The sequence below is a fragment of the Poeciliopsis prolifica genome, unplaced genomic scaffold, assembly GCF_027474105.1.
Source record: "Poeciliopsis prolifica strain line A6 unplaced genomic scaffold, Auburn_PproV2 SCAFFOLD182, whole genome shotgun sequence".
Lineage (NCBI taxonomy): Eukaryota > Metazoa > Chordata > Actinopteri > Cyprinodontiformes > Poeciliidae > Poeciliopsis > Poeciliopsis prolifica.
The window spans coordinates 203,153-212,623 of record NW_026562557.1 but is presented as its reverse complement, the minus strand read 5'-3'; positions in this window follow the sequence as shown (position 1 = coordinate 212,623).

The window sequence follows — 9,471 nt, the reverse complement described above, 5'->3', positions numbered from 1 at the left end:
TGGTTAATTGACAGTTATAAACTACAGTATGGCGCATTACCGCCACCTACTGTAAGAAGCAATCACTACAAGAAGGGCTTTAGCTCCAAGCACGGACAGATGACTAAAGGAACTGCTGAATTATAAAAGACGGGAGTCTTTTCAATGTCTTATGGTTATTATGCAGGATCCTTAGCGATTCTTAGTGTCAAAAGGAAAATGATTCATATTTTCTAAATTATCAGAACCAGATTTATTGGCCCAGATTATAAAACAAAGTAAAAATGTTACTTTTTCAAGCGCTCAGGTAATTTGGTTCTGGGTTTTCGTTTGTTTTGGTTCTGGTTCGTCTGGCGCCTCTCTGTTCATCTTTCCCTCCATCCTGTCTCGTCTGCCACGTCTTGCTGCTACATACCCCATAGCATGATGCTGCCACCACTGTGCTTCACTGTAAGTATGGTGGTGTCATGGTGACCAGGCGGGTTGCATCCACAGCAGAGTTTGATCTTTCAGATTCATAAGAAATATGTGAATATGATTCCTTGCTCTTCTATTTTTAATATTCTGCAAAGCGTTTTCTGCATCATAGTGTAACATAGATAATGTTGCATAGATTTCCACTTGTCATTTGGGTTCATGTGTAATGGGTGAAACAGCGCCCCCTCCTGGTGGTTGGCAGCGTTGAACACAGTGAAGACAGACATCTGGTTGCCAGTTCATGAGATGATGGAGGTTCACTGAGTTTAACGGTCCAGTAAAATGTTGTGTTAGCTTGATGCTAACATGAATGCTAACCTCATAAGGTGCTGCACTGCTGATTATTCTAGATCTGTTTCAGACAGATAAAGCATATTTGATCTCATTCTGTCTCCTGACCCGTATTCCCACAACGTAGAGCTGATGATAAGACATTATAATTAAGAGGTTACAACAGCGAGATATTAATGTGCTTATAATTTAAAAAAATTAAATAATTTAATCTAGAAAAAGACAATAAATGATAAAATCATAAAATTCACAGATGTGTTAAAAAACTAAAATAAAATGATATTTTTATTCTTATTAATGTTTCAATATTGACCGAGGCAAACTTTTCATTTTGCTGTTTTCCAGCTGCAACCATCCATAAAATGAAGCTGAGTTCATCTCTTTAATACAAATGCAGCTGTATTCACACCCCATGAGCCTGCACAGAAAAGCCTGCCACACTTTTCAGATTTTCTTGGTGAAGCGTGTCATCCTTTCCAAACTGAAACCTAAATGTGAAAGTTGGCGCCCTGAACACTCAAATCATCAGCAACAGCAACGACATGAAAATCTTTTGTTTGCTTTATGGACGCATGAAGCTGCTGCCTTCACCAGCAGGTGGCGCTGTGTGATCACTCTCTGGTTTTCTTTGTTCTGTGTTGACTGGAAATGTGAAAAACTGCCTCGAATAAGGATCAAAATGTGATTCATATCAAGACCAATATCACCTTTTCTTTTGATATTGTTTGTTTTCCTCTAATTCATGTAAAGGAGTTTGAAAATGTGCTAAATAAATAAAATGAACTGAAAGATTCACCTGCAAAAATGGCACAAAATGGAACCGATTAGGGGAGAAGATCAAAATATCTACTGTATAAAATTCAATTTTACAGATTAAGTTTTATACAGAAAACAAAAATCTTAAAAAGTCTGGAAAACATTCAATTAAAGTCGTAATTAAAATATAAGATTTAAAACTGATTTGAAACAAGTCTGGTTAAAATGTAAGCAAATAAAATTCAGATCAAGTTTTTTAAAGTTGACTGTAAAATGAATCTGAACAAAATGATCAGAAAACCTGCAGCAACTCAAATTCTTTCAAAATAATCCTTAAAAGGGAAATAAAGTATATTTGGGTCAAATAAATTAGAAGAAGGAGCATAAAATCATCAGTTTATAACCAGCCAGTTTCTTCGTTTCTGTGTAAATATTTTTATCTTTATACTTTTTTTAACAACAGCCTCCATACGGACTCAAAATTTCAACATAAAATATTTTCTAACTTCCAAACATTTAGGTCAAAACTCTGTTCATCTAATAATTATTTCACTATATTGACATTTTCAGCCGATTTCTGTCTGTTGGCAATAAATGAATAACGGACAGCAGGGGGCGCTGCAGCCCACTGTAAAACGGAACTGATAGAAAACAGTTTGTTTTTCTCATCATTAACTAACTGGTTGTTTTTCTGTATGTTGGTAAATAACCAGAAATCTCATCTTCTTCAGCTCAATGAAGTGAAACAGAAATTTCTGAGCAACAGATTTTAAACATCGTAGGAAAACAGATTTTTCAGGAAACTCAACGTTCCTGCAGCAGAAACATTCATTTCATCATTTAATTGGAATAAATTCAGCTTTGTTTTTCCCTTTTGCAGCAGAAATTAGGAATGAATTTTATCATAAAGTTGAACGGTTTAATCCTTGTGGTATTTCTGAATTGAAGCTGTTCCCGGTTTGTCAGTGTGTCGTTTTCTGCGTCGTTTTCTTAATTTCCTTCGTCACATCTGAGAAATGATGGATTGATTATTGGATCGTATTTACTCTGGTGTGTTTCTGCAGAACGTCTGTTTTGTCCAGAAAATGACTGAACTATGAGTTCAGATGAAGGAAAATGTTTGTTTGTCCTGACATGTTTATTACATGTTTATTACTGCAGAGCTCAGATCATGTCTACCTGTGTTATAAAATAACTGCTCATGTTCTCCCTGAATGTTTCTCCTGTGATTTATTGTTATTATTATTATTGTCATTACAATCAGACTGTCAATTATTTTGCTACATGTTTAAAGTTTAGTGTTGTGGCTTATTCGACATTAAAACATGTTTTATTCTTTGACAGATACTAAATTGTTATCACAGAGAAACTCCTATTAACTTTGATAAACTGTGTTGTGGGTCATCACTGCAGCTGCTCTTAATGGTTTATTCCTGTTTTAAAATGTATTAATGCTGTTATATGGAGGAGTGTCCAGAATGTGTGTGGTCTGCACAAAGACGCCTAACTTGGTATTCTGGCTGTTTTATCTTCATGCTAACATTTCATGAGCCACTCCCAGATTTATTTTAGACAAAGAGCATTTGCTTTTCAATACAGAAAACATTATTAAAGTCTTTATTATCCAGATCAATTGGATCCTATTGAACAAGAATCACAAGAAATATTTAGGAATAATTCCAGATGCTCAGTTTAAATTTTAGGAGTCATGTCGATAAAATAAGCAAAACCATCAATATAAACTGTTATACAATTACTAGATTAACAGTCCGCTGTGCAGAGCTGATTTCTCCTGCAGGTCTCAGACCAGCCAAACCCCAAACCTGATATTAGCAAGTCGCTATAATCACCTTCAAAGGCTTTATGTCAAAGCCAATCAGATTCCATCATTCTCACATTTTGGCTAAATTTGGCCTTTCTTAATTAGGCCCGAGCAGCTAAGCGCTGCGAAGGCCTATTGTTTTCCTATTGTTTATTATTAGGCCCGAGCAGCTAAGCGCTGCGAAGGCCTATTGTTTTCCTATTGTTTATTATTAGGCCCGAGCAGCTAAGCGCTGCGAAGGCCTATTGTTTTCCTACTGTTTCTTATTATTATTATTCTGCCCCCCTAAAGAGGGGCCTTTTGGGGGCTTTATCATTTTCAAAAACTCACCAAACTTGGCGGACGCGTAAAGGGAGTTTCAAAATTTTGTATTTTAAGGTCATTGCCAAAATCCCATAAAAAATGGCTCAATAGCGCCACCTACAAATTTTCTAAGGACCCTTTGCTATTCACTTACTTTATCCTAGAGACATGAAATTTGGTACACTTGTAGAGCCCCCCAAGATGCTCAAAATTTACAATTAATGTCATAGTGCAAGTATCACAGGAAGTCAGCCATTTTGGATTGAATGTCCAATTTTGGGGCCATTTTTGCCGTTTACAGCCTTCGTATTTGATCGAACTCCTCCTAGGGATTTCGATTGATCGGCTTCAAACTCGGTCAGTCTGTTCATAAGGCATGTCCCATCTAAAGTTATCAAAACGGTGAGTTTTTGAGTATGCTGAAGGGGGGTTAGCAGGGGTCAAAGTTCACCTACTCGCCATAAAAAAATAAACTGCTATATCTCCTACACAGAAACTCACAGAGGCACCAAAGTTTCTGTGATTGATCATTATCGGGTCTCCTACAATACCCTATGGTCGAATGATGACATCACTTAGGCCACGCCCCATGAGAACAGGAAGTGTAATGTTTTACTGTGGACTGTCGCTATCTGACCCCTTTGACCTCATCAACATGAAACTGTGCGCAGACACAGAAGACATGTTGGTGTGTTGAGGATTCCAACCACGACCAGAGTCGATGGAGCAGGTGGGCGTGGCGGCGTGGCGAAGTGACCTGTAACGCCATCGCCATACGTTTGGCTCTCAATTCCACATTTTCGGGCACAGCTGCTCCAAACTCACAAGGATGGACCCTCATCCACTCCCCAACAGGAATCCATCACAATATTTGTGGGGCGGGGCCTAATTTCTCTATAGCGCCCCTAGAAAATTTTAAATGATCAGCCCAAGCCATGCTTTAACCTACAATTACGAAACGTTGTACACATGTGTACCATGTCAGGACTTACAAAAAAGTCTCTTGGAGCCATGGTCTAAACCCCAGAGGAAGTCGGCCATTTTAGATTGAAGTTCAGATTTTGACCCCATTTTTGCCGTTTACAGCCTCCGTATTTGATCGAACTCCTCCTAGGGATTTTGATTGATCGTCTTCAAACTCGGTCAGTCCGTTAATAAGGCATGTCCCATCTGAAGTTATCAAAACGGTGAGTTTTTGAGTATGCTGAAAGGGGGTTAGCAGGGGTCAAAGTTCACCTACACGCCATAAAACATAAACTGCTATTTCCTACACAGAAACTCACAGAGGCACCAAAGTTACTGTGATTGATCATCATCGGGTGTCCTACAATACCCTATGGTCGAATGATGACATCACTTAGGCCACGCCCCCTGAGAAAAGGAAGTGTCATGTTTTACTCTGAACGGTCGCTATCTGACCCCTTTGACCTCATCAACATGAAACTGTGCCCAGACACAGAAGACATGTTGGTGTGTTGAGGATTCCAACCCCGACCAGCTTCGATGGAGCAGCTGGGCGTGGCGGCGTGGCGAAGTGACCTGTAACGCCATCGCCATACGTTTGGCTCTCAATTCCACATTTTTGGGTGCAGCTGCTCCAAACTCACAAGGATGGATCTTCATCCTCTCCCCGACAGGAATCCATCACAATATTTGTAGGGTGTGGCCTAATTTCTCTATAGCGCCCCCTAGAAAATTTTAAATGATCAGCCCCAAGCCATGCTTTAGCCTACAATTACGAAACTTTGTACACGTGTGTACCATGTCAGGACTTACAAAAAGTCTCTTGGAGCCATGGGTCTAAACCCCAGAGGAAGTCGGCCATTTTAGATTGAAATTCAGATTTGATCCTATTTTTGGTGTTTATAAACCATTTCAGTAATTCGCCACTTGGGGTCAGTATTGCTCCACAAATGAAACAGCAGATAAACAGGATGAGGAACAATATCAGTATTTCGCCAGTAGGTGTCAGTGTTCCTCCACCGATGATAAACAGATCCACGGGCGGATGGGCGCGAAAACTTTGTGAGAGCGTTGCCATGAAATTTCTAAAAGGATAGAAATGTCTCAGATAATTTTTGTTGAATTAAATCATGCAGTAAATGTAGCGTTTTCTACTTCTTACAAACCATTTCAGTAATTCGCCACTCTGAGTAAGAATTACTCCAACAATGAAATAGAGTGCTTTAGAAACACAGCTGAAAATGATGAAAAATGACGAACTGTAGTACTTCGCCATGTGCATATGATCGGCTGTAAATTACACGTGGATCTTCCGACTGACGCCAAATTGGATACATATGACCTTTGTTGACCTCTAAAGAGAACAACAGCATTGAAATATATTTTGGCTCCACTGCGCGTCCTACATTAATCCGCCAGCTATATTTCCTCGCTAAACCAATGAATCTGCACCACATTTTTTGCATCGTCAAGGAGCGCCTCCAAACGCATCAGTGCGTACCGCCTGGTGGACGGGCGTGGAAACTGCGCAACAACTTCTGTGTTAGCACGTGGCCAGCGTTGATGGAAACTGAGCAACAGCTTCCGCGGTGCGGGCGCAGGAGCTGAAAACTGCGTGAGAGCTTCTGTGGTGGCTGACGTGAGGCGACGGTTGCTAGTACCCCGCGGTGGCAATAGGCCGGAGCGGCGCTTGGCTGCGAGGGCCGTTCGAGGCTGCTTGCAGCTTTAATTATTATTATTATTCTTCCACCCAAATGAATTGGCTTTTTGGGGGCTTTATCATATTCAAAAACTCACCAAACTTGGCGGAGGCCTTAAGCCTGTTTAAAATTTACGTATTTTAAAGTCGTCGCAAAAATTGCAACAGAAATGTCTCTACGGCGCCACCTAGAAATTGGAAAAACACCCTTTTTTACCCTCTGCTATTCACTTACTTTATTGTAGAGACATGAAATTTGGTACACTTGTAGAGCTCCCCAAGACGCTCAAAATTTATAATTAATGTCATAGTGCAAGTATCACAGGAAGTCAACCATTTTTGATTGAAGTTCCCATTTTGACCCATTTTTGCCGATTTTTGCCTTTTACAGCCTTTATTTGATCTATCTCCTCTACGGATTTTGATTGATCGACGTCAAACTTGGTCAGTCTGTTCATAAGGCATGTCCCATCTAAAGTTATCTAAACGGTGAGTTTTTGAGTATGCTGAAGGGGGGTTAGCAGGGGTCAAAGTTCACCTACTCGCCATAAATAAATAAACTGCTATATCTCCTACACAGAAACTCACAGAAGCATCAAAGTTGCTGTGATTGATCATCATCGGGTGTCCTACAATACCCTATGGTCGAATGATGACATCACTTAGGCCACGCCCCCTGAGAACAGGAAGTGTAATGTTTTACTGTGAACTGTCGCTATCTGACCCCTTTGACCTCATCAACATGAAACTGTGCCCAGACACAGAAAACATGTTGGTGTATTGAGGATTCCAACCCCGACCAGCTACGATAGAGCAGGTGGGCATGGTGGCGTGGCGAAGTGACCTGTAACGCCATCGCCATACGTTTGGCTCTCAATTCCACATTTTTCGGGCCCAGCTGCTGCAAACTCATAAGGATGGACCCTCATCCACTCCCCAACAGGAATCCATCACAATATTGGTGGGCGTAGCCTAATTTCTCTATAGCGCCCCCTAGAAAACTTTAAATGATCAGCCCCAAGCCATGCTTTAACCTACAAATACGAAACTTTGTACACATGTGTACCTTGTCAGGACGTACAAAAAAGTCTCTTGGAGCCATGGTCTAAACCCCACAGGAAGTCGGCCATTTTGGATTCAAGTTCGGTTTTTGACCCCATTTTTGCCGTTTACAGCCTTCATATTTGATCTATCTCCTCCTAGGGATTTTGATTGATCGGCTTCAAACTCGGTCAGTCTGTTCATAAGGCATGTCTCATCTAAAGTTATCTAAACGGTGAGTTTTTGAGTATGCTGAAGGGGGGTTAGCAGGGGTGAAAGTTCACCTACTCGCCGTAAAAAAATAACTGTTATATCTCCTACACAGAAACTCACACAGGTACCAAAATTACTGTTGTTGATCATCATCGGGTCTACTACAATACCCTATGGTCGATGACATCACTTAGGCCACGCCCCCTGAGAACAGGAAGTGTCATGTTTTACTGTCAATGGTCGCTATCTGACCCCTTTGACCTCATCAACATGAAACTGTGCCCAGACACAGAAGACATGTTGGTGTATTGAGGATTCCAACCCCGACCAGCTTCGATGGAGCAGGTGGGCGTGGCGGCGTGGCGAAGTGACCTGTAACGCCATTGCCATACGTTTGGCTCTCAATTTTATTTTTAAAGTTTTATTTTTTTAATAATTTTGTTTTGTGGGTTAGAGTACAAACATTCATTAATTTTGGCTAGAAATAATACAACATCGTCATTCAGCAAAACCTTTATTGTGTTACCTTTATTGTGTTACTCCGCTGAGTAACACATTCTGGTCAGTGTTGATGGAGTACGACTGGCCCCTGGTGGCGCAATACTGGTACTGCTGGCGCAATACCATTATTGCGCCAGCAGGAGTCACTGGTACTCCATCAATGAGAAAACAAATCAAGTTCGGTTTTCTTCGGACGGCCGTGAAAACGTTTCCAGCGCGTCTGCCGTGAGATTTCCAAAAGGACAGCGATTACATTTAACCTGAAATTTATATGTAAGCCCTAAGATAATTTTGTTGGCTTAAAACACGGAGTAAATGTAGCGTTTTGTTAATGACTGTTATTTCTACCGCAAGTAAATGCATCATTTCCCTCGTCTCTGCCTTAATGGCCAGTCAAGGGCAAAAACAAATTTAAGCAATTTGATTGGTTGAGAAGGACTGCACGTACTGTAGCTGTGCTAATACTTACTGTACGTACTGGCAGTCGGCAGGAGATCGTACATGGTTGAGGTTCGGCGCATTACGCTGTGGACTGTACATTTTTTTTGCTAAACTGTTGGAGCAGCTAAGTTTTCCTGAACATTATGCCTGGTTTATGGAGCCACAGAACCGGACCACGCTAACGTTTTGCTTCGGTTTTGGAGCTGCAGACCCGAATGACGCTCATGAGCCGGAACGGTCTGTTGGAGAGGAGTTTTATTGCCGTTCGTCTTAAAAGTGGTAACTGGAGATGCGGTGAGTGAAGCTCAGTTCACACTACACAATTTTAGAAAAGTCGGCCAATTCTGAAAACGTGAGAGAACACACACTAGCCTATTTAATATCGTAGGTGTAACGGGTTCGTTCTAAGAGTGTGAGGTTTCACTCCAACACATTCTAATACCAGCTACGAAATACCTTCAAAATTAAAATTCTGCACTACCACAGCTGAATTTGGAGTAAACAAACAAACATGGACAACGACGTTGAATTGGTAACTTTAGTTTGCGGACTTATTTTAACCCAAAAAGACGTAACCAAAAATCAAAGCCTTGGATTAAGAACTGGAGATATCGTAAGCAAGGATTATATTTGTTGCATCGCAACATGGAGGTGAGTTTTTTTTTCATAAAAAATACTGTTTTCAATGTTTTTAGAAAATCAAATGGGAGTTATCCTTTCTCCCCAACTGACGCGAAAGCTTAACGTAGCCTATTCCAGCTCCTTTCATTGAAACTTATTATATTGTTTAAAATTGTATTATGACTGCAGAATAAAATCAAATGCGCCATTTCAACCAAGATTGGAATGTGCTTCTCAACCAGATGTACTCTGTGCAATAATTTTATAATTATCTTTCATTAAAAGATAAAAAAAAAAAGTCGGAGGAACACCACAGAGATTGGATGAATGAGCAAAGATGATTAAAGACAGTCAATATCCCCGA